Raw genomic sequence first — 26,229 nt, forward strand, 5'->3', positions numbered from 1 at the left:
GTACCTCAACCTTTTTATGGTGTTAATAAAACCCATGACAAGAATCTCTATACCCCACACAGAACAGCTTCAGCAATTCATAAAGCTCCAAAACACGAATGCATCTTTTGTAACACATATATACACTGAACCCCCAAAAAATCCTAAAAGAAAAGAACATTTATAAAATATCTTCTAAAATGTTTTCAAAAAGACAGAATTATACTGAAATATGTTAAGATTTATTTGTTAGTGTAGACATTTGCTTGCATTTGCATTAAGATTCAAATGAAATAGCTGTCAATAATGTAATTTAAAGCACCAGATCTATTTTTAGCAATATGCAAGCCCAGTTGAAAAACTTTCAGAATTAAACACTATTTTTGGTATTTCTAATTTTGGAATGCTAGACATTCAAAATTCCTCCTCACTGGTTAGTTTAATTCTGAAACCAGGAGCTAACGCGTAAGTACACTGAATGAGATACTACCATGTAAGCCTCTGGTACAGATTTCCCACATACGGCTCTACCAGAAACATCCTGAGTACCACGAACATCCCAGGAATCTGAACAGACCAGAAATCAAACACAACCTGCATTATGCAGGTCATTATTCCAGCTGTGGCCTTTCAACCAGACTAAACTATGCCAAAACACTTTGAGACTATGTTGACACACTCCACTTATACTGGGACAAATGCTTTAACCCACTCTGAGTTTTAAGTAAATTATAAAAATAACCAACTTACGCTACACAACTACTTACGATCAAGGTGGTGGTTCTAATAGATACTGAGTAGAGGCAGTTGTTAGAAATATTTCAATAGAATGATTAAATACTTGCAGATTGTCTGGCCTGACCTGTAACATTTATTTTAACTCTGTCATCCCAGGAGGTTTCTATTCAAATTTGAGTTATATACTCGGAATAGCTGTAAATTTCCCTTAAGTGCAAGGGAAGCACTGAACTCGGATATCGGTGGGGAGACCAACATGGAAGGGATAGACACACAGAGAACGGACAGGACAACACAACAAACCCCATTAAGGGGTTTCAAAACTAGCACTGTGTTGCAAACTCTAAAGACTTCAGTGCCAGCTAATTTTGTTTCCAGCTATGCTAATGTTTTAGTACATTAAAAAGCCTTTCATTCTCAAAATGGTACTGAAATATGACCCCATGTTTTCATATGGAAAACATGTCCATTATGTTTTTAATCTGTTCCCACCCAGAAATAAATAAAAAACCCAAACCAAACCAACAAACAAAACAAATAAACCCCCAAAAATTCAGAAAGATGACATTTCTTATTAAATTTAGTGACCTAGAAAGAATGTAAGAAGTGTCTCTCTTTATAGCAAAAAAAGAAAGCTAACTGCTGGTGACGAGGAGCACGAAGACTGTTGCTGTGAATTACTACACATCTTTCAAGTCTAACATCTCTTACGTGTTTCATTAAACACAAGATTCAGGGCTGCAGACTACCACATGGGAATTCCAGCTGCAGTAGTGATTTTTAAGACATTTTTATCTTCAGCTCTAGATGCCCTGAAAAAGTAATACTGACTAATTAAAATAATTTTATGTATTACAACAGAGAGTAAAACATGATTGTTTACGCTTATCCAATTATAAAATTCAGGGAGCAGTGGTCTTCCAATAGCTTCTTAGACTGTCAAACTCTTGTAGTCACATTTTCAACAAGAATCATGACAGTTAAATGTGATTAAATGAATTGTTTCTGCATTTCACCTACATTCCCTTTTGTAAAATGTTTTACATAAATGGTTTTATTTTTAAACAGCAAGTGCAATGGCACAGTTTTGTTGACACTTTCTCTATACACGCACAACCGCTAAGGTGGAGTCATCCGATGAGTTTTTAATCTAGAAGTCTCTATAAAGCTATCATCTAGAGAAATAATTATTTTTTTTAACATAAGATGCCCCAAAATTCAACTGACCTGAGTTTTAATTTTCAAGTCCGAGGAAACACAACATTGAAAGTTTAAAAGGACTTATGCACTCAATATATACTTCCAGTAATTATAACAGCTGCTTAAGAAGTGAATCAGTACTAAAAGCTCACAATTACTTCCAGCTGCTTACAAGTATATAAGACACCCATAGCTCTGTTGACTATATCACATATACATCTTATGTGTGTTTTACTGATACTCTTACACAAATGTTACTGTTTAAAAAACCAAGTTAAATCTTCCAAAAACACTACAGCTGCCTCTCCTGTTCTTGAACTTTCAGGACTGATGAGGCGCAGGAGGAGGGGGTGGTAGTACTCCAACTGGCTTGTCTTTTCTCCTGTACGGCTGGCTAAAAGCCACTTTCACACAGCTTAAAAATACAGAGAAGTGAAAAAACGAATTGTGAGCACTCTCTTTAGGGGACAAATATGTCAATCATATGACCTTCTGTTCAAAGGCTCAAGCTGCTCAAGGCATGTGTTGCTAGGCACAAGGCTTTCTTTGCTATTTATTGGGCTTTCTTTTCAGGTTTTAGAGACCGGCCAATGCTTATTTTCCAGAGACAGGGGCAAGAACCCGGCGCTGCCTGGCAGAGGCTGGCACAAAGAACCTTTGAGGAGCCTCTTCCCCAGGGAGCTACACCGCTGGGCCCACCTGACCAACTTAACTACATTCCCTTATTCACAAATAGATCTGTAAACTGTGGCTATCGCGTGGGCAAACAACCCTTCCTGCCCCAAGAATGAAAGGTGAGAGATTGTTGCTGCAGAAGGCTGCTATTAGAAGTGTGTGCTGCCAAGGAGCAGCCATATGTGTGTACTGTGAGCTGTCTTACCAGGTAAGAGCATTGGCTATTAGAGCATCCATTTGATGATAAACTGTCAAAAGGCAGCTTGGACTCCAGCTAGCCCTTAACTCATGGACATTAATGCTGTCACATAAGAGCTGAGGGAAGGCATGAAAGTTTCTTCTATCAGTTTGTATCATTATTTTATTTCTGTGTGACATAAATTTAGCATTAAAAAATATTTTAAAAGCCTTCTAAGGCAAAGTCTCATATATTTAGCCAAAAGACTTCTGACATTTAGAAGTATTACAGAAAAATATATATGCAACAGCTTTTCATTTTGTAATCAATTCCTTTAATCTCAGCATCTTTAGTTACAAAAGATTAGTGGATTCTTAGTAAATCATTAAAAATCACGCAACATACTTCAGTTGCTTTTAACTACTCCAGAACAGTAAAAGTGATAATTTGACTTTCTTTATTTTAAAGCAGTCACATAATTTTCCAGTGTAATCATCAAGATTAATTGAAACATAATCAAATCTTATTTTAATTATACATTATAGTTCTTGGGGAAAAAAAATGGAACTTGAGGTTGGAGTAAGAGCCATTTGTTGCGTTAAAGCAAATTAAACAGCTTCTTGTTTCAAGATATTCACCTTTTGGGGAATTTATTACATACTTAAAGGTCAGTATTTAGCATCCAGGTTTTGACAAATAAAAACAATCTATTCTTCATAATGTAGTAAGAAGCTTCTTACAATACTCAACTATGTATGTGAAATTTTATACCGCTGCATGTTTTAAGGGCATATTATAAACCCATAATATTGAAATTAGGAGACATCAACAGTAACAATCATTTAGTTTTGAAATTACTACTAGCACTGTAAAAAAAAAAAAAAAAATAAACCCCACAACCCTTACATTCTGAAAAAAGGTTACTCGATTGCAATAAAAATAGCTTTGCAATTGCAAATTATTTACCGATTTGAACAATTGATGTATTTCAGGAAAATATATAGAGAGAGAGCATAGTTAGAGAAACTTTCCTAAAACTGTTGGCTAATTAAAAAAACCCTAAAACAAAAAAAAAAAACAACTTAACAAAATAAAACGAGTTTCCATAAAAAGTGTTTATGGAGTAAAGCGTACATGACTTACTCTCCCACCTCCCGCCAATGCCTTCGATAAATAACAGAATGTATCATTTTCATATGTGGCCCACATTTCAGAACTCTATCTCCCACAAGCAATTATAGGTAATGACATACACATACAGAAAAGAAACTGCAGTATAACAAGCAACGTATTCTTCTATCCAGAAGAGACCAGGACCATGAGGTTTCTGAATATAAATGAGAGACTCACCAACAGAAAGGACTGGTTAACCTATGGAAAATCACCAAAGAAATTACTGACCACAATTTTTTCACCTCTTCTTTCCTAAAATACTACGTTATTACAATCAACTAATCAGCATTTGTTTTCTATATAGTAATTAAATGAATCTACATGATTAAAGTAATTAGGTTAAGTCTAATTTTCTGTCCTAGAATGAGAGAAGTATGTATCAGGCATATCTTAAATAATTAATTTCACCATCCGTTCCTGCTGCTCTACACACTCATTTAAAGAACTGCCTCCTCAGCAGAAACACAAACACTACACTTAAGTAACCATTTAGTAGGACTCACAGTATAAATTTGATCAGATTTTACTGCAAGTTAAAGCCTATAGTGGGACAGAAATAATCAAGACTTCTGTGCTTCTATTTGTTGCTATATTCGTGTATTTCATAGTATTGCATCTGAACAGCTTGTTACAGACCCTGGGTCAGATCTTACACCAAAACTTCATCTTATGGTTTTCCCTTTTCATTTTCTAAGCAGCTGAGCACCTGAACTGTGGCTGAAACAAACTGCAGTCACCAAGCCACCTTGGATCAATGCTGTTATGTCATGCTCAGGAAACCATTCTTGATATGCAATTTCCAGCAGCTTTCAGAATGATCCTTGAGTCCTTGTTATACAAGTAAAACTCTCCCGTTTCTAGATTTCATCCTCAATTGTTTTTCACATCTCTCTGTATAAATCTGTACACTCTGGTTCCTTAAACACTTACTCTTCTAATCCAATCATTAAGAGAAACCAACTCTTTCCATTTAGACTGTATTTCAGAGACTGCAGAATTATAATTTCATATTCCAGTGGACAAGGCGCACACCCATAAACAGAAGCAGCTTACAATACATTTTCTACAAGATAAATCACCTTAGTCTCTCTTAATCTCCTGAACTCCAGAATCTCATGAATATTTAAAAAGAATAACTAAATTCACATAATCACTAACTTTATGGATTATATGCTTATACACAGTATTTTGCATTAAACCCCACCTTTAATGGCTGGAAAAAATTTATATACACATACATAAAAGACCCAAAATGAATCCAATCCAAACCAAAACAGAGAAAGTACAATTAAAGCTTTCAGTTACAAGATGTGTCAGAAAAATTAAGACACAAATCTAAAAAGGAATGCAAATTTTTGCATCCTATCTCAGAATAACTGAAGATTATTAATTTCCTCATCGTCTATGGGAAGATGGGAAGAGACAAATGAAGTCCTTTTCCTTCAGTCACGGCAAACACAGACAACAAAGGTCCGAAAGGCCTGAAAAGCTGCGACAATTCCAAAGCAACTCAAATGGAAAAATGAATGGAATTTTGTTTCCGGAATGTGTAAAAATAAGCTGCTGTGTATCTGCACATGATCGAGTTCACAAAGCTGAGACCTTAAAAACCAGAAAATGGAATGGGAATCAATCAGATGGAAAACTTATGCAGAGGAAACATGTTCAGACAAGTTTACCTAGAAAATAGAACAGCTGATGCTAGAACGTGAAAAATTAAAATGCTATCTTAAGGCTTTTTCCCAGGCTACAAATTAGTTCTGGACGATTAGGTTGAGGTTTTACACTGTTGTCAAAGGAGTCAAAAATTATTTTTGAAGATATAAAAAGCCTCTCAGCTGGAATTCCTGTGGTACTTTAAGACACTTTAACTGGTGGTGCTCTCAATCCTCCTCTTTTCCCACTGTTGTTCTCCTGTATCCATCGCTGTATCCATGACTGAGCCATGTCAACCTATTCATCTGACAAGGCAATTTTTTTTATTTTGTTTTTTTTTAATCAAAATAGTTTTCTCTCAGATTACAAAAGTGAAAGAGCTCACTACAGGCTCAAACGTGTGCCAGTGTAAGGGAGGAGAGACTGAAGGGAGTTGAGAATTCCCCTGTTCAGAGCAAAGTTGACTCAACTGCATGTAGAATTAGAGCCTTAGTCTTGCTAATACCGGGGCCCAGCAGTATAATTTCCAAACTAAAAGCATGGATTTTTATTTTCTAACCAGAATCTAACACCTGACAACCAACTGAACTTTTCATATTATTTTATTTCTCATTCCTGTTTATTCTACAGTATTTTTATTTTTTTTAATTTTACTCTGCCCATTGCTCTTTACTCACAATCTTTCTGTTTTCTGATTTTCTTCTCTCTTGATGCTGTCCTTCAGTGGAGGAATACCATTATAGCTCCCTTAACCAACTGCACAAATCACAATCATCTAGTGTTTACCTCAAATCATGTGAAGTACACTTTCTAAATTTGTAGATTTGCTCATCAGAACCAAAGGCTACAATCTCAACCATTTACTACTATAAATATCTATATGCATTCATGTTTTGCAGAGACCTTTGAGCTTCTTTGGTATTTGCACTCTGTGTTCTAAAAGCACTGGAAAAAAAATCTCTTCTAAAACATCATCATCCTAAACCAGTAATTTTTACACCTTAGACCACCAACTTTGAATCCACACTATTTAAACAGTATATCCAGTATTTAGAAAGCTCCATCTCAACAAACTGAAAATAACGCATGATTTGATAGTGCGTGCCCTACAAAAATAGATTTCCTTATTAATACTTTTTCTTTTTCCTGTATCCTATTCTTCCGTAGAACTATCCTAAGAGAGAACTGCTGATTTTCTTCAGCCAAGAACTGTATGACTTAGGATGCCACATTTTATTTTCATGCCTTTGCATGGCAATGTTAATTTTACTGTAATGGTATATAAGCACTATTCTGATCTGGAGTTCAGATACCAGCAATACACATGCATAGCTTCTGCTTCCAAAAGCTTACAAGTTAGTGACCAAGTGAAAAGAATTACTGAATGAAACAAACTGTTGGAATCTAAAGATCAGAGGCCAATATAACAAAGCCCCAGCAGAAGCAAAATTAAATGGAGAATGGATAAAAATACTTTAAGAGAGTTTATCAGAAAAGGGGGAGTGCCTTGAGAAGAAACAGCTGCTACCCTTACTGATCTAGCAGAATGCACATTTCTTTGATTCTCTGGATTCCTGGACCAGCAGGAGCCAAGAACCCTAGAAATATAACAAATTAAACCCAGAGAACAAATACTTTGCATATATTCCCACTTCTCTACTACGGTATTCCCACTTTTTCTGTGTGCATGCCTCTGACACTTCCTCTGCGTGCTCTGGTGCTTGCAAGACATCAATCAACAATGTGATTTACCTCTCAAAAATCACAAGAAAATTTTGTGGGTTACTTTTTTACCTTCTAGCAAATAAAATCAGCTCATGGAAAGGCCTGACAAGTGCTACTACAAAACAAGTAGCCTGCAGTTGGGCTCAGTGAAGTAGAGAAGCAGAAAGGGGACCTTTGCTTCTAACTGTTGAACAGGCTCATCACAACTCATGAAAACATACCATAGCTGGAATCAGATTCAGATCTCAGCAGGTACAACTCAGTTTTACTTAAGACAACATACCAGATAACTTGATTCCTTGTCATATTTTTAGCTGGTAAGACCATAAGGTTTCTCTGCACCGCTCATGGGGTAAAAAGACAGAATATCCTTCAAAGAAAATACCAATCTTCTATCACATAACCTGTCTGATGCAAGTCTTCATTCACTCTGGAGAAGCATGTTTCTGATGTGACTGAAAAAATTAAGTGAAACATTAGGTACCAATTTCACCTTTCCAGCGGGTATTGCAAAACTAAGATCACACTAAGTAGCTCAGATTCAGTTATCAGTAACTATCAAATGTCTCTATCCCTACATCTGACCTGGCAGAAAAAGCAGTTAAACCATTCCTATACTCCCATTGTCATCTATTTCCATCTCAGCTGTATAAGTCAAAAAGAGGGAAGGAGAGGAAAAGGGCACAAGACTTGAACTTAGATAGGTCCCACTCAAGCCCCTCAACCTATGGAACTGAAACTCCAAAATGTGTGGGGGGGCGGGGATAAAACCTGGAGCACAAAATTTCAAAACTACCATACAATAAGCCTGTATTTTTTTATGCCCAGTTTCTGAAAATAGCACTGATGTGCAGAGCTGCTGAAAGCTATCAGTACTATGATCTAAGTGATGCACTCAGGTCAATCCAGTATCCGGGTTTTTTTAGTGGGTTTTTTTGTTTGTTTGTTTTTAAATGCTGTTAATGTCCTCTCATCATTTAGCATCCCTCTTGTAATACAGACTGTAGAAGTATTCATAGTTTCAGTTTTGCAAGCCACTTCAGAAACACTCAATACCTTTACATTTTGCTGTCACATTCTACTAACTCGCCTGAGAAAGTATGGGGCAGGGATCAAGTCTGATAAAATCAATTTGCTGGCAATTTTAAGTACACGCACTGTAGAGCACAAATAATTAATATGAGGAACCAATACATCACGAAGTAACTTTAAATGAACAGCTAAAATTCCGAGTATCAGTAATAGTAAATGCTGCTCTTCATCTAATTTCTTTGGAGATAGTTCTGAAGTTTCACAGAAGCCCTGAGGCTACCAAACAGAGTTTCAGCTGCATCATTAGTAACAGTTCAGGAATTTGTTAGAACTTAGCAGCTGTTCAACCACTGAATCACCAGCACAAATTTACTATTTTCCTTTGCTAATTTACAGGATTCTTGCTAGTGATGTAAGATTATATTCTGGATTTCGAAGCATATTTTTACTGCTTTAAACAAAAGTCTAAATTACTGCCATTACAGCAGTACCGCTCTCTTTTTAATTAGTTCCTCCACCATATCCTAATAGTTATGATGAATAAAAATTTGAGATATGTACTAAAAAGGATCACAAGGAAACATTTAAGCCTTAAGCTATATACGCAACATAAATTATTTTTGGGAAAAGTACCACATACTATTCCAAGTATGGTATGTCCTTGAACATATTTTAAATCTAGTATCCAAGTATTCAAACACATAGAAGCTTCCATATTTCTTTCTGTAAATTACCAAATCTAAGTGACTAGAAGAATAGTAATACATGCTTCCAAACAAGCAGTGCAAAACACTGGTCATCAGATCTTACTATTACAGCTGACGTCTTGAGCACAACTGAAGGTTAAACAAGCATAAGTGATGTTCATCACTTCAGACGTTTGTGAAAGCACCAAGTCCATCTTCTCACATTTCAATAGCATTGGTGCTGACAAAGAAGTCAACAGGTCAAAGCCCAACTCCCTTCTGAGAGAAGGCAGGCCTGAGTTGGGAAAACATTTACATGTGACCCGAAAAAAACAGTTCGAAGGGCCATAGCACTTTATTTGTTTTCTAAAGAAACCTTCAATGCCCTCCTCCCCTTTCAGAAGCAGATTTGACAAGTGTTGTAATAAATACTACGTGCACAGAGGAAAGTTGAAATCAATATGATGTTAATGTTTATTGAAACAATACAGAGAACCATTTTTAATAGCATTACTTCAAAATAGATCTAATCTAGCAAAGGAAATTCAATTTATGTTTAGAGCAATCAGATTTTGTTTTTTACTCCAGGGATTTGTTGCAAACTCTGTCTCTCAAAATGTGCTTACTGTACTGTATTTAGCAGAAACAGTTTAGCCTTAGTAAGCTGATAGCCTGCACGGGAGCATGGATCAACTTATTCTCATTAAGAATGTAAGCAGCTTTCTAACAGCCTTCTTTGCTGTTCAGCCTATGCTAGAGAAAGCAGGGATCTCTCCTCTAAAGCCCGTAATTTATGAGTTTATTCAAACCCGCCAAATTGCTTTAAGTAAACGCCTCTTATATTTGAAAATTCCCATGGCAACTCATTTAGTTTGGCAGGAAGGCAGACCCAAATTCAATCCTTTTATCCTCCAGCTAAACCATTACAATGGTAATTCTGCTCTGACAATCTGAAGAGACTGCTAATTACTGTACTCGGGTCCCTAGACAGATTTCCCATTCAGATTAAAATGGCTGTGCATGGCAGAGAACAGCAGCAACACCTTTGTGTACAGGAAGGGATGCACTCTCACGTGATGGCTTTTTACAAGAGAGGCTCCCTAACTGCAAGGACAAAGCATCTTCTATAGAGTAAGTTGTGCAGAACAAACATTACAGAAGGAAAAAAACAAGGAGCATGATAGCAAAGTAGACAACTGAACCGTTAACGTCAGTGTTTTGACTACTGGAATTATTTAGTCACCTTGCAAACGAAATTAATTTTCTGCTATTATTATATACTGCATGCAATGGTCTAACCTACAGATCAAGGAACTATATAAAACACTACTGAATCTTGTATTTTGTGTCATCATACTGAAGGTGTAAGCACCTGCTGTCTGTCACCAGAACATCTTGACTTTTAAAAAGCCTCCCAGGTTCTTTTACAGCATTATTTGTTTTGAGAAGTGGGGACAGAGGGAGGGTTTTTGACAGTGCTTTTTCCCCTCATCATTTTTTTAATCAAGAAATGTGAAGGAAACTAATGACTGCTCCCTTGCTCTTCTGCCCCAGTTGTTCCCTCTTTTCATTGAAATGTAAAAAGCAGCTCAGTGCTGAACAGCATACACATTTTGTCTCTGGGCCAACATTTATTATATTGGAAAAGCCTAATCCCTGGCTTAACTTTGTCTTTTAAATGAAACAAGATGGTGTGCTCAGTGCCCTCCTATAAAATTTCTTTTCTCAGTACTCTGAAGTAGAAGGTAACTTTTGTTTTTTTAAAAGTGGGAAAAGGGAAGCGTATTAAAAATGTGTACAGCAGCTGAAAATCAGACAAGAAAGCATCCTCCCTGAAATGAATTAAACAGGACCAACATCCTCCCTAGACTAGCAACATCCAACTCATTTGAAGAAACGCTCTTGGAAAAATCTTAAGATATATTAGCATCTTTTACAAGCATCATAAAAACAAGCACTAGATCTTCTGATAAAATTTGAGTATGCTTTCCCATAGGTACTACACCTTCTTCCCTCCTGATGGTGACAGAACTAACTACCTTTACCACAATGGTTTAGCACAGACACCAAAAACAGGAGTTGTCCAAAAGTAAGCTAGCACCAGAGAGCAAATGCACTAAAACGTTACCAACTTATTAACTCTTAAGTATTTTTTTCAGTGGAGGCAATGACCTCTTTACCAAGAGTTCCTGACACATAAAAGTAGTTATTTATATTTAAATCTTCCATAGTTCCATTATAAATAACCTACAACTCCCCAGTGTTACGGGATTCTTTCTTGAAAACCTGTTTTAACAATTTATCCTAGTTAGCTCCTGATGCACTGTATTAAAGAATCTCTATTAGTTTTGATCAGCCCACATTTCAGGTTCCACTAAATATCATAGCTCCATCCAATGAAAAGAGTCAGACAGCATAAGGAAAGGTATTTGTGTAAGTACTGCTAGGCCATTTTGGCACTGAATTTGAGGACTTCTGCAACGCTTAACATGGAGAACAACATCCATGCCAGAGAGCTGCTCTTCAGAATGTGTGTGATTGGTCTGCACAACTTGGTTTTGTTGTTTTTTTTTTGGTTCCCTTCTCACCGTCCTCCTCCACCACCACCACCAAAGCCTCTCTCCTTTTGTATACAGATCAGGCTGAGACACCTTTGAAGGTATGGGACATTGTACGTTGACAGTGCTGGCTCCAACAGGTCCTTTGTTCAAAGTAAGTGTACAGCTGGAAATGCTTTGAATACAAACCTGACTTCCCTACATGACCCATTGGGAATGACTTTTCTTCATTTCCTTTCACCTGTATAATCTTAAGATTAAATAAATTCTACTATTTCTATAAGTTTATAAAGTTTATACTTTCTCTCTTGTTTATAACCCAGAGAAGAACCCCATTTTTTTATATGCCTTAGTGAAACCTTCATAAACCCACAATACGAAACTGACTTCTTCACTTTCACAAAAAAAAAAGGCTGAGGCTATTGACATGAATGTATTGCTAAAACTTTTTTACAAGATTCAGAGATACATGAAAACCAATGCTCCTCCCACTTCATCTGAAAACGCTCATGTCTACAGATCAAGGTGTTTTGCTGGGCTGTGGTTTTTTTGTTTGTTTTAAATTCCATCTCTTTATCAGCTTGGAGAAACAAAACATGGATGCCACAGATACCAAAGATACTTATAAATCATCCCATCATTTACTTAAAACATATGTGCCTTTCATATGATACAGCGTGACCAGTACAATCTGTTACCAGGATATTACATCGCTTGGTCCATTCAGAAACTGAACTGGGGCACAGTTTGTTGACTTCAGTTGGAGGTTTTTAATCTCTTTTCCTGAATTCTAAAGATCCACTAGATTGAAGTAGTTTATTTCAATGCTATTCTGCCATTCCCACCCCACCCTTTACACTTGACTTTCTCATCTGCTTCACTTACATGTTTATTAAGCTACACATTTATTGGACATTTCTAAAATGGAAGTCAGACAGCGAGGAAAAAGAACCAAGTGTTGAACACCACCTTTGTTCAGTTTGTGCTTTCCACTATTGACCATGACCTGAATAGCTTTTTTTCATGATAGTTAATACACTTAAATAATTTACAAATAATCTGTTTACATGAACAATATTTTAGATGGTCAGAATTTAAGTACTATTTTAACTTCATATGGCTACCACTGGCTTCCCACTGAGGTGACCAATATGTCATACATCCTACCAGCATTTGCTCTGAAGTTGGACTGTCTCTCACGACATTCTTCATTAGAAATAGGGTTTCACACTTAAAATATGCATAGGAAATCCTAGTTACATTCTGCTTACACAGTACTGTCTGTTCTTGTATTTATCATCACATTTCATTCAGACATTTCAGTTGGGGGAAAAAAAAGTATTCTCAGCTTCCACTCAGAGGCCTCCATTTAATGCCATAAGCAAAAACCATACTTTCACAATTCAAAGTGTTTTGACATTTTCCTATCAGAAAATACAGCTGCAGTGAAATGAAGTATTTTTATACTACAACTACTGTATTAGCCTTTAAATCCTCAGGATGCATGCATACATTTATTGCCTTTTTTTTTTTTTTTTTTAACATAAGCATTGCAATTTTGGAACAATGAGCTGAAGTGTCACAGAAGAACTATTCAGTTTAGCTGTAAATGTGTAAGTTCAGTAAGCATTCATCACAAGAAAGGTAACTGTAATATGCCCAGCAGACCCAGGACTGTATGGCAATCAAGACAAAAAAAAGAAAGGAATGCATGTCCAAAAAGCTCAAGCATGTGAGGGAAAAGTGGACTTGTCACATAATCAAGGAGTCACGTTCATACCACCCAGGACTTCAACCACGAGGACTTAACAGTCCCTTTGTGGTGGGGAGCTCCAGTGAACAGACAGGTACCCAGTGTTGACTCCAGGCATTCACACACACACACTTCCCCCTTTGGCTTGACCCTAGGTTTCTCTGAGCAGAGCCTCGGGCAGAATTCAATGAATTAATTTATTTGGCTCAGTGGTGAGATACAGCTCAAGCTGCCTGCCTCTGGAGAGGGACCCTGAACAAATAGATTCCTGGGCAGCTATATCCTTACAGTCTGAGCTTCCCGTCCTTCACATGACACTTCAGTACCATAGCAGTACTGGGGCCTGGGGTCATCTTGTTCCCCACTAGGTCTCTTCACTGTCTCTAGGCAGGCCATTTCTCCTCTTATCTCTAAGGTTGCAGCTTCTGCTGATAGGGGTAGTGCTTTTCCTTATCTTCTGGTGCTAACTGGCTCTGGGGCCTCCTTTTACCTAAGTAGGTAAAAAGCTCAGTGTATCTATGCAGAAGTTCACAGCCTGTGGCCTGTACTTTCAGCACAGCTAGCTACTAATGCTAAGTAAGTTACACTAAGAAACTGATTCCCTTCATCTCTTTAAAAACAAAATGTAGAAGTACCAAATCAAAGCTATGTGGAAAAGAATGATGCAGAATCACAACATATTTCACTGATGAGGTGCTATTAATTAGACTCGATACTTTGTGAGTCACTTCAGGGAACACAGACCACAAGTCTAAAAGCTGTTTCAGATGCCCAGCACATGATGACAGCAAGGCAGGAAACAGCAGCTGTGCGCATAACAAAGTTGCACTTATATAATAAACCATTGTAGGAAAAATGCAACAAACTGTTGCAGAACTTATGACGTTGGTGAGGACAGTGCTTTGAAAAAAATCTCTGGAAAGTAGCTGGAAAAGGACAGACCTTTCATGTAAAATACAGGACTAGGAACAACTACCCTTTTTACTCATAAAACTGAAGTACAAAGATGAACTTTTGACCTTTTTCATGAATTACTTAGTTTTGGTCATATCACCATTTCTTTTAGGACAAGAACACCTATAGCAAACATCGTAACTTCTATTCCTTTCTCCAGATGAAAACATACTAGAACTAGTAAAGAACTAGATGTACAAAAATGAAACACATTCTTGAAAGTTACACGAAACAGAAGCAAACTCAACTTTTAAAATGTTAAGAAACATTTAATTTCAAAAGATACTGTCTGTTTTCTCTTTTCATCTAAAATGGCATATCAGCTAACATCTCATTTGCTCAAAGGATGATTTTAAATTCCACATTAGTTACATTCATAACATTTGAGGAAGTTAAACTTTCATTTCTAAAAACATACTGAGACATTCTAAACTTACTGCATTTTTGTTTTAACAACAGATTAAGTTCTAAAATCCTATATGCAGTAGCAAACAAGAAACCCAAAGACAATTTTATCACGAAGCATTTCTAATGAAACACAGCCGTATTGTCAAAAACATCTTTTAAGTGTAGGCTGACTCATCTAAGAAAGCAGTCAGACCCATCTGGCCCAGTTAGTGAAGCAGAGCTTAAAACTTCTATCAGCAGAAAAGCAAGAAATGTAACTGATATATTGCTCCACCTGACTCTATACGAAATTCATTCAGTGGCTTGTAAGGATGCTAGTAAAGTCAGGACCAGTACCACAGAACAGGTACACTCTAAAGTAATGCACTGTAATCTGAGATGCAAAGAGCATTTGAGTGCATTAAGTATGATTGCCCAAATTACATATGGTTTTGTTGTTGTTTTTTTTAAGTGCCTGCTGGTGTTCTAGAAATCTGTTTACGTATCTTCATATGCCTGCAAAATATTCAGTGCATACCTACACTGTAGCATCAAACACTGCACATATTCCCCTACATACAGTTTAAGTTCTACAACCAGAGCAAAAGATCAGCTCCCGTGAAGAGGAGCAACAGTGCAGAAGCCCATACAAGAAAGCAGGTCTGTTAAGTATTTTATATGAAATTTCTCTTCAGCACATCAGGTATTGAAGTTTACAAGTATATTACATGTGAGACATCAACTATGCATATTAAATATACAGTATATCACAAGTACTGCATACAAACTCTTCCATAGCACTTTTACCCTCCCTAAGGACAGCTCGACATCAAACTTGAACTATAAAAATACCATTTGTCTTTATTTAAACCAAGTAAGAATTAGTGTCTGGTGTTAATATTTTAATAAGGAGATAATTTCATTTTGATTTTGGGGCTTCTGATAGTTTTCTAGGTTGAACACCATCCTATACTCTTATATTTGACAGCTTATGAATAGAGAGCTTTATTGTGATGTTAAAACACAGATTACAGTCCTTAGGTTGCTTCATCATTTTTAAGTATTTGTAAACAGTTAATCAGCCCACCTGAGCAGTGTCCAAAATCATTACATGGCTTCATATTTTGAACTAAATTTTGATCTTTTTTCTTTGGTTACCCTATGAGCCACCAAACAACACAACAAAACATATGGATTTGCTTGTTTTGCTTTGGTTTTGATGACTGAAGTAATTATCCATTTAATAAAAAGGTTCAAGTCACCTTTAATTATCATCTGTGCTCCTACTTTTAACCTTCTGGAAGCTCTTATTTCAACAGTCGAAGACTTACATGGATAACTTCCAGAAATGTTTAACGGCAAAAAGAGATTAGTGTCTAAAAATATAATTAAGCATTATAAGTACGAAAGATCTTCAAAGGTGACAGTCAACAGTTTTCTCTGCCCTTTTTAGTTTGAACCTATTTACACTTGCATACCTGAAAGGTGTCTTATTGCTTCTTCCGGTATTTACCTAAAAAGACAAATTTTCGGAGGGTAGAAATATCTGCTATAATGAAAATAGCCTTGAAAAAATATCCTGATTCACAGAAGAGTACAATGGCCTAAATCCACTGCATTATAAAACACACATTAAATTAAATGCAAACATGCACTGTACCATATGACAGCTACAACCAGAGAAATGCCACTTACTCTAATTCCATACCATAAACCTCTTTTCATATGTTTTACAGTGCAGTGCATTTAATCTCAAACTCCTGCCATACAAAAAGAATTCATATGGATTAATAAGGACTTTTAATCAAGAGTTTTGTTACAGATACATAATTAGCAGGACTGATACTGTTAATACACATTAAGAATCCCTCTCCAGTTTAACAATTCAGAATACAAAATCTGAAAACATTTCATGGTAAAGGAATGGTTAAGCAGTCATTTCTGGGGAAAATGGCCTACTGGGAAGAAGTGAAAACATATCCAAATCCCAAATCTGACTTAAACTTGGTTCTCTTAACTCCTTCCCAAAGCAACAGACCTATAAATGCTAGAGTGCAAATAAGAATACTTCAACAGATTAAAAGTGTAGTTGCTAAAGCTTTGAGTCTTTTCAAGATCCATGGATAATATTCATCACTATGTGCCTGTACATGAAGCAGCAGAGATGCTGTTGGCACCAACAAAAGACACTCTTGAAACCGGGAACCTGAAATCATAGTGAGAACAAAGATTTATCTGTTGTATATTGGAGAGTAGCAAGGCAGTATAACAGACTGGCAGTCTTACTAGGGAGAGTAAGGGGTGTCTAAGGAATAAGAAAATCCAACTGGTTTACCTAAAGAAAGACAAGATAACCAGCAAACAAGGTAGCAGAGGCTTTTGTGCAAGTCAGTACATAAAACTGTTGAGTGTGCACAGAAGCAACCAAAGGTACTCTTCATGTATCTTGTAGTGGTGAGTGCAAGTTGTGGATGTTAACAAAAGAAGCCTAAGTGACTGACTGCTTCACATACCATTTAATGCATTCTTTTCCCAGAACATCTTGTGGAGGAGGCTGAAGGATTCAGCAAGGATTCAGAAATACCAGTTGCTACACATTTCTCAAAGCAATGTATTTGGAACAAGGCAGCAGAACACGGTGTAGCAGAGATTGTGGAAGGTGTTTGAGACTCTACAGAAGACCTACGAGACTCCTTCCAAAATTCCAGCTGTGAATAGATTTATGTACCAAAGAACTGTGCTTGAACAAGGTGCTCATTACTGAAACAAAAGGCAATTTCTCTTGCATCATATCCTTCAGGATTATGAGTGCTCTCCAAGCACGATAATACTCTGGTTTTAAGACATTCTTCTCCTCCCTTATACAACTGTACAGAACTAAAATCTACAAGAAAGGACAGGAAAGCCGTGCTCTGGTTAGCATCCCTAAGGTGCCACATATTTCAGGAATCAAGAGGAAAGGAGGGCCCTGCACTAGAACGCAAAACTTTCCTACTTCTTGCAGGAAAAAGAACTGAGAGAAAAATCATGATCAGATCTTTTTATTCTTCTGGATCAAACACGGATACAAGTGTAGGAATAGTTACCTGTATCAATCTCTCTTTTCCAAGAAACAAAATGGAAAAAATTTTAAGTTCAACCATGCTTTCTAGATGGTGCCATTGTTTGTCCCTCTTAACTTTGAATTATGAGCCACACATCCATGTTCTTTTGAGGAACTTTTATCACCAGGAACAAAAAAATGCTCCTGACAAAATTAAGGAAGGGTAGTCATACGCCTGATGTCAAAGCCAGGAAAAGAACTAGTCTAATTAGTATGACTTCTGAAGTATGACGATATGTATAGAGGAGTACTGAAAGGATCATTAGAAACAAAAAAGTCTCCTCCACTGAAATCCAGTAAGTCATTATTTCTGTGTTTTTCAGTGTATTAATTAACTTGTCTGGATTAATAACACATGCTAATAATATTAATGCTTTAGAGGAATATAGACACCTTTATTGTTTAATTTCTACAATTGCAACTAAGACTTTTTTCTGAAAATACTTAAAAAACCAAAAACAAAACCAAAAAAGCAAACCAATACCCGAAACACTTAAGTAACAGGCTGATGTCTTAAAGGCCTTTCAAGACAAAATTTTATTTTTCTGCCTTCTACATAAGCTTCCCTTGAAGTACAAGCTGTTTAGAGAAGTCACAAAGGAGCAGTATTTACTGCTTTCGTACCAGTTACATTTCCCTGCTACCAAACTGTTTTAAACCAGGGTTCTACTTGGACACTTTGTTGAAAGAAATTATTAAGTAAATATCAAAGCTTATAAAGAAATCAAACTGATACCAAAACACTAAAAGGGTAAGGCTTCCCCCCCCCCCCCCATGTGCTCCTAGAGCCACCTCCACCGGTTCACTTAATCTGTCAAGAAAAGCTATGTCTTAGACCCCAGATGCATTTCATTAAGTGACATTTAATCACTCATCTAGTTCCCTTGGTTCCCCTCAACCTTAAAATTGGGTTCGAAGGATGAGTGTGATTCACATTTGAAGGAAACTGGTTAAACAGATTAAAATGCATCAAAAATAAATAAAACCAGCACCTAGAGAACGTCTCAATCACAACATCACGTAAGTCTTCACAAAGATTTCTGAAGTCTCCGAATTGATTTGAGACTTCTAGTAAAAATCAATTCCTAGATTTTAAACCTAAACCACTGATCATTACTATCATATCCATATAATCATCCACCTTACTTTCAAGTTCCTAAAAGTAATTAGACTAGGATTTTTAGAAGAGCCTTTATACCCTCAGATGCACTGGACTCACTTAGGAGCTTTTTTAAAAATCCCAGCTGCAGTAAGTAGTGAAAGAAAGTATTATTAATGATGATTAACATTTCTATGTTGGGACTGCTACAAACAGATTACTTATAGCAGCTGCAAAATATACAGAATTAAAAGCATGTATAACAAGAATAAATTGCACTGTATCAGCTTTTTATCAGCTGTATCAGCTTCAGTTTATTTTCCAAGCACTGCAATATGATTTACGGAAGAAGAAGAGATGACATTTCTCAAATGGTAACGTTAGAGTCCTTTTAAGGCTGTCTAGTTGAGCACAACTCCTAGGTGACTCTGCAAAACTGCCAATCTATTTATTTTTAAGGAAAACATATCATTTAATACCTGATTTACTAGAGCCTTAAAGCACGAAGGCTAAACAGCTGGATATATATATTTAGATCTTTAAAGTTCCTCCATAAAAATATGTCAGTAATATGTAAACTTACATTAAGGCTTGTGTAACAAAACAATTTCCAAGACAATTTTAAATTATTTCCAAGTTGAAATCAATGAAAAACTATTTCTTATTAGTACAACTTTCTGTATGAACACCAAGAGCTTCAGAGTTGCCCCCACGATCTCCAGTCTTACAGTATAAAATAAACTTTGCTCATTCTTCTGTTTTCAGGACCACCTGCAAAGCTACAGATTGGTATAAAAGAATTCACATTCCAGTAATGACCTTTCATATAATATTTTTTTCCCAGTAAACATTTACCCCTCAGTGTTTTACAAATCCATAAGGAGCTATCACTACACTTTACAGATGAGGAAGTTAACATTTATTTAAAGAGTATCTTTGCTAGCATAGGGGAAAACAAGTGTTTCTATGACCAGAGGAATTTTAAAAGCCCATTTTTTTATGTGTATCCTTCTTGAATCTCATTGACCTTTCAATCTTCAAGGGTATCAGATTTCCCTGAAGCTTTCCTCACTGCTGAGTAATAAAGCATCACTTTCCAGAGTTCTCCACCATCTACTAAGACTGAAGAGCTCATACTGCAAGGATCACTAAAGGAGTCCCTATAGACCCCAAGCACCTTCTTTAGAAACCAACCAGTAATTGCAGGAATTGCTACTGAAAGGCAAATACAGGCCTTGGTTTTGCAGGCTTAAGAAAAAAAAACAGTATTATTCTCAACATTACAGCAATAGTCTTAACTGTTCCAAATGATAAGAAATATTAGTAACAGAAAATCAGATCAGCACATTACTACTAGATGTATTACAGTGGGTTAAAAATGTGGGAGAAATTCAGACATTCTTTTCAGTTCTCTTTGTTTTTCAGAATTTATCTTCCAAGGCAAAACAAGTGGTTATTATACTCTCTCAAGCAACTTTCCTACACAGTGACATGAAGATTTTATTATTTATTGATAATATTTATAAAAATAAAATCAATATTTATTGATTGCACTGATTTTGATTATAAATTCTAACAAACTAAGCAAGCAAGCTATCATTTCAAAACTTTTAAGACCCTATCAGCTATAGAATCATAGAATGGTTTGGGTTGGAAGGGTCCTTAAAGATCATCTAGTTCCAACCCCATGCCATGGACAGGGACATCTCCCACCAGATCAGATTGCTGCTCAAAGCCTCATCCAGGGATGGAGCATCCACAGCTTCTCTGGGCAATCTATGTCAGTGCCTCACCACCGTCATAAGTAAAGAACTTCTTCCTTGTATCTAACGTGAATCTACCCTCTTTCAGTTTAAAGACATTCCCTTTGTCCTGTCACTATATGCCCCTGAAAAAGTCCCTCTTTCAGCTCTCCTGTAGGCCCCCTTTAGGTACTCATTAAAAACTAAAAGCTCAGACCAGCAGATACAGAAAAATAAGGCCACTGGCTGCCTAATACAGCCAAAAGTCTTACCAAAGAACTAGAATTGACTATTTGCACAACTTTTATCACTACAGCATTCAAGTATCTGTGAGTACACACAGAATCATAGAACAGTTAGGGTTGGAAAGGACCTTAAGATCATCTAGTTCCAACCCCCCTGCCATGAGCAGGGACACCACACACTAAACTATGTCGCCCAAGGCTCTGTCCAGCCTGGCCTTAAACGCCTCCAGGGTTGGAGCATTCACAACTTCCTTGGGCAACCCATTCCAGTGCCTCACCACCCTCACTGTGAAGAACTTCTTCCTTATATCTAACCTAAACTTCCCCTGTTTAAGTTTAAAGGCATTACCCCTTGTCCTACCACTAGAGTCCCTAATGAAGAGTCTCTCCCCAGCATCCTTGTAGGCCCCCTTCAGATACTGGAAGGCTGCTATAAGGTCTCCACGCAACCTTCTCTTTTCCAGGCTGAACAGCCCCAACTGTCTCAGCCTGTCTTCATACGGGAGGTGCTCCAGTCCTCTTATCATCCTCGTGGCCCTCCTCTGGACTTGCTCCAACAGCTCCATGTCCTTTTTATGCTGAGGACACCAGAACTGGACACAATACTCCAAGTGAGGTCTCACGAGAGCACAGTAGAGGGGTACATGACAAATCTCTACTCCTCCTTCTAGTCTCATTTCACCTTTCCAGATATCATTTGCTTGTGTTAGTGCAACTGTACCAGTATAGTTACTATAGCTGCCAAGAAAGCCAGAGTAGTCAAAGTTCAAATTCCGTTTTCATACTAGGACATACGAGAGTGAAGAAATCCTGAAGAAGCTACTTTTAAGACGAAAGCATAGTGATGCATGCAACTACACAACTGAAAACTAGCTTTCATCAAAAATACTAAAAATGATCTTAAGACAAATGATCTCTTGCCATCTGCAAATGGTAGACTTAAGGGTTTGATCTTTTTTCAGTCTCACAAAAAACTGTGCAATGCACAGTTTTTGAGACTAGAAAAGTATCCATCAAAGGCTGAATTTGTTTATTTATAAACAAAGCAACTGACATTCTTAGTATCCACAGCTGTGTTTGGTCAAAAAGAAAACTTCGCATCTTCCAATCGCTTTATAAGAGGCTGCAATATCAAAGGACTGGATATAGTGTTAGAGACCCCTGACTTTTTCCTAAGATGTGATGTGTGTTTGGATTTCCTTCTACAAAGTAATTCCAAGCAATTTGGAATTGAAAACATACTTCACTTTCTAGATGTTGTGGATATATTAAAAATAGCTAAAAATGGTAACACTGAAAATGTAGAAGGCAAGTATGCTAGAAAATAAGGCAGAGCTTTTAAAATACTTGCTAAAATACATAAGACACTAAGAAAAAAAACAAAACAACCCCAAAACATACCATTTCCCACAACACACAACCCCCCCAAAAAACCTAGAGTCTTAAATGCCTCATTAATAACTGGTGTTCCAAGCAATGCAACTTGCCAGTAATCTCTCATCTGATTTTTCATTTTCCAGGACAGTTTACCACTCTCCAGTTTAATAGAAAGTGTGTTACTAATAGTCGAGTCCACAATTATGTAAGCTATTTAAACCAGTTCATTCCCATCTCCTGTATCATGCCTGTCTATGTTTCTCCTGATAACAGGGTGAGAAACATTCCCATATTAAAGCCTTAGCCTATAAACAGCTTATAAAAGGAAATCTTACTAGTCCTGCACTGAAAGCTCAAGCATTTCTTTACTGGTTTAAAAAAGAAACATTTGAGTTTTCTGTTGAATAGTAGCTGAAAAACCCCGGGCACCTTTCCAAAGGTTAGAATTTTCTGTGATCTGATGTCAAAACAGCATAATGTAGAGCAACTTGATGACTATAAATCATCAGTCAGCATTAAACCACAGATGCTTCTGTGACAAGCTTTATTTTTGTGTAATTAGAAACCTAGATTTCCAAACTAACACTGGCAGTAAAGAATGCTATAAATAGCTGGAAAAGGGAAATGTTTACTGTACTTTACTATTACTTCACACAAAAATCTGTGCAGTTGCTAAGATCCCTCCAGAAACCACTGCCAATATAACTTGAACATAAAATGATCTGAGCTTCTTAATATAGTCTTGTTAATATTTGGTATAAAAGCGCAGGACAACTAATTACTACTCTTTATACTATGTCTCCCCAGACTTGCACTACGGTATGAACTTTCAGCAGAATAAGACCATTCAAATGTCTCCCCGGAACTTACTGAAGGACTGCTCAACATAACTGATACTTTATTCAACTTGTGATTAAGCTACTGAAATTACCAGTAGTAGACATACTGGACAGCGGGAAACAGAAGAGAAAAACCTATACACAAGTAAGGCTTTCCTCTTTTGTCTTCCACCATCATATTCTACTACAGGGAGCGTCTGATTATTTTGTTCTCATCCTATCTACAGTGAACATACTCACTCGCAGTTCTACAGAAGGTTAAATTTATTTAAGGGTGGTCTGCTGCTATCCCATCTTTCCTGGGCTGCGCGTTCTCATTCCATCACTTCTGTCAGTGCTAAAATAAAACTGACTCCATAACAAGTCAGTTAATCCAAGGTTAAGCTCCCCACCAAATGGACTAGCTGCACGGTCAGATGAAGGCCAGTACTTTCTGATGCTAAACAGGAAGCAGGAACAGCAAATCATAAAGGAATGGCAGGACTGCAGCAGCCCTTGGTTCATGGTTCATAATGTATCATGGAAATATTAAGTCTGCTTCACACTACTAAAAATAACACACTATCACCTCTCCTCCACATCAAAAAGTTTACCACGTGTCATCGAGCAGTCACTCCCAAGAAGCTTGACTGCTTCATTACTCTACCTACAGAGCTCCCCTTTTGATTATTTACATGATGTGCACTGTGAGACACGTGCATCTGAACTGACAAAACAGACGTAATGCAGGAATTTCCTAAAAAGCTTTTAAGGACAGCAATGTCCCTTTTCTGTTACTGTATCATTTACTCATTTCGTAACTTTAATTGAAAAAGCAGCAAACAATGGATTGAACAGCATGACCAACATTTCAACAGGGAGGCTATAGAAGGCGGCACTATATTCTCACTTGTGAAGGCAAAAAATGTAAAACCATAGAACTAATCAGGAAAGTCAAACTTGCATGCAGAATTTATTGTGGCTTTTTAGATGGATAAAACAAATAATCCCCTAATATATTTCCATTTTCAAGCTTTTGCTAGTTTTCACTACAGAGCAAATTATGTACAGCATTACTACAATATCCTTTTTATTTTTTATACTAACGCACAATTAAAAATTCTTAGGATTTTTTCTACTGTATCAGGTTTTTGCTATGGAATTCACAGCACACGAAGTTCTCAAGGTAAAAAGGAAGACCATATAGCTGAATTTAAAGATATTCAAGACTGAGAAGTCTAAAAATCACTATTACAGGCAAGAACCTAATGTACTAACAAAATTAAACAATCTTCTACTACAATATTATTTCCTAACCATCACTATCTTATAATTCCATTATTGTAGTGGCAAATGATATACACAGCTTGGCGGGGAGCATCACTGATTAATATTGTGTTCCAGTTGTCTTCAGACAAGATGGAGGCACCAACCAAGCAAAACTACAGCTGTCCTGGTGCAGGAAGAGCAATATAAAGAACTTGAAAAACACTGATTCCGGACCAATTAGAATAGTTAAGTAGAAGCCAGAAATATGATCTTTTCCTCTGAAAGGAAGAATGTGGAGTCAAAGGAAAAAGGGCTTAAAAGCGTATGCAGTTGATGTTACACATCAAATATGTACGTATTGAAATCTGAACTGTTGTATGTGCCTCATCCTATATAAAAACCAGTTAGTATAACGGCGAATTAGTAATCAGAGAGACATCTCTCTAACTAAAAGAGCATCTAGAAAACACATTAGCTAGATGAGTTTATTCAACACTTCTTAGAACGTGTAAAAGTCTTACGTATTTCTAGCAGAGGAACTCAGCCCTACTGCCTAGGACCTTAAAGAGTAATTCCAAACCCTTAACGACTCTGTAACTCAGTATGCTATATTTAATTATTATGTACATTCTCTTACACAGGCTCCAAGTTGTTTCTTACATTGTGCAGTGCACAATCCAGAGCATCTTTTGCCTTTCCTTTGCAAGAGAACTGCCCATCCTTACTGAACTCTTTCAAATAACAAATAAACTCTCAGCGCTCTCACAATGAAGCAAGATCAATAACCTGTAGGAGTCACTTTAGGAGACATAAGAATGGTAGAGCTCAATGAGATCCCAAAAGCCTGCAGAGTGCTTTATTATTACTGTTTTTCTTCAGAGATAAGCATGAAAGAGGCAGTACCATATCATCTTGCAGGTCCCAGGTAATGACCAGAATCTCACTGAAGTGTAAGAAAAGAATTAATCCCACAGAATATGAAGTACAGCCAAAATAAATAATAATAATACAAAAATCATACCAAAGAAATGTAAATTAAATACAAAATAATAATATATTTAAAAAAAAAATTGGTTTTCCCCTTATGGAAAAAATTGGCTTGTTCAGCCAGTCTGCCTCAAGTTGTGCTTTTTATTTCTAAAGAAAACCTATTTGACTGTACCACCATCTTGGAAAGAATCCAACAGCAAGTGGAAAGGGAAATTAATAATTCACATCCACAAGGAAAAAAAAAAAATCACTTGCAATCCAGATTCATGAAGAAACACATTTTACTACTGAAATAGTCTCTGTTCACCCAAGTACCTTCAAAATGGAAATCTATTTAAGAAATGTGCCTATTTGTGCACTGCTGCTATAGAATGTAATTAGACTTTTTAATATCTTCAGTATAAAAATAACTGATTATTCAAGAAATTAATAACTCATTCCCATCTCTAACACTAGCCTCTTTTCTGAAACAAATCTCAGAAACGCAAAGCATTGCCACTATAGGGCAGGAATGAGACTTTATCTTTTCTCCTACATAATCTCAAATTTTATTCAAGGTAGATGGAGCTAAAACCAAGAAAACATTAATACAATTTATAAATTTTAATCCTCTGACTTTTATTTGGAAAACAATCACAGTTGCAGGTATTCTACTGCGTGAAAAGGAACTCCAAATTTTCCATTCTTAGAGCATCTTTGGAATCTCCCAGCATCCACAGGTTTCCCACATCTCACTATAGTTCGCTAGGATTTACTTTTCACCCCTCATGCTTAACCTGATTATTTAAAGGTTTATGGCTTCCTTCACAGAAGTTTTCAATTCGTATCCTAACCCAGAATTTTTCAACTCTCAAACTGCCTGAAACCATAATCTGCTTAAGCAGCCATGGTT

At 36.7% G+C, this 26,229-nt stretch overlaps 1 protein-coding gene across 4 annotated transcripts in view; it reads right to left on the minus strand.

The window, feature by feature from the left end:
• QKI (QKI, KH domain containing, RNA binding) overlaps positions 1 to 26,229 on the minus strand; it is a 108,748-nt gene that overhangs the window by 18,184 nt on the left and 64,335 nt on the right. The window lies entirely within an intron of this gene.

The sequence above is a fragment of the Nestor notabilis genome, unplaced genomic scaffold, assembly GCF_000696875.1.
Source record: "Nestor notabilis isolate BGI_N333 unplaced genomic scaffold, ASM69687v1 scaffold3449, whole genome shotgun sequence".
NCBI lineage: Eukaryota > Metazoa > Chordata > Aves > Psittaciformes > Psittacidae > Nestor > Nestor notabilis.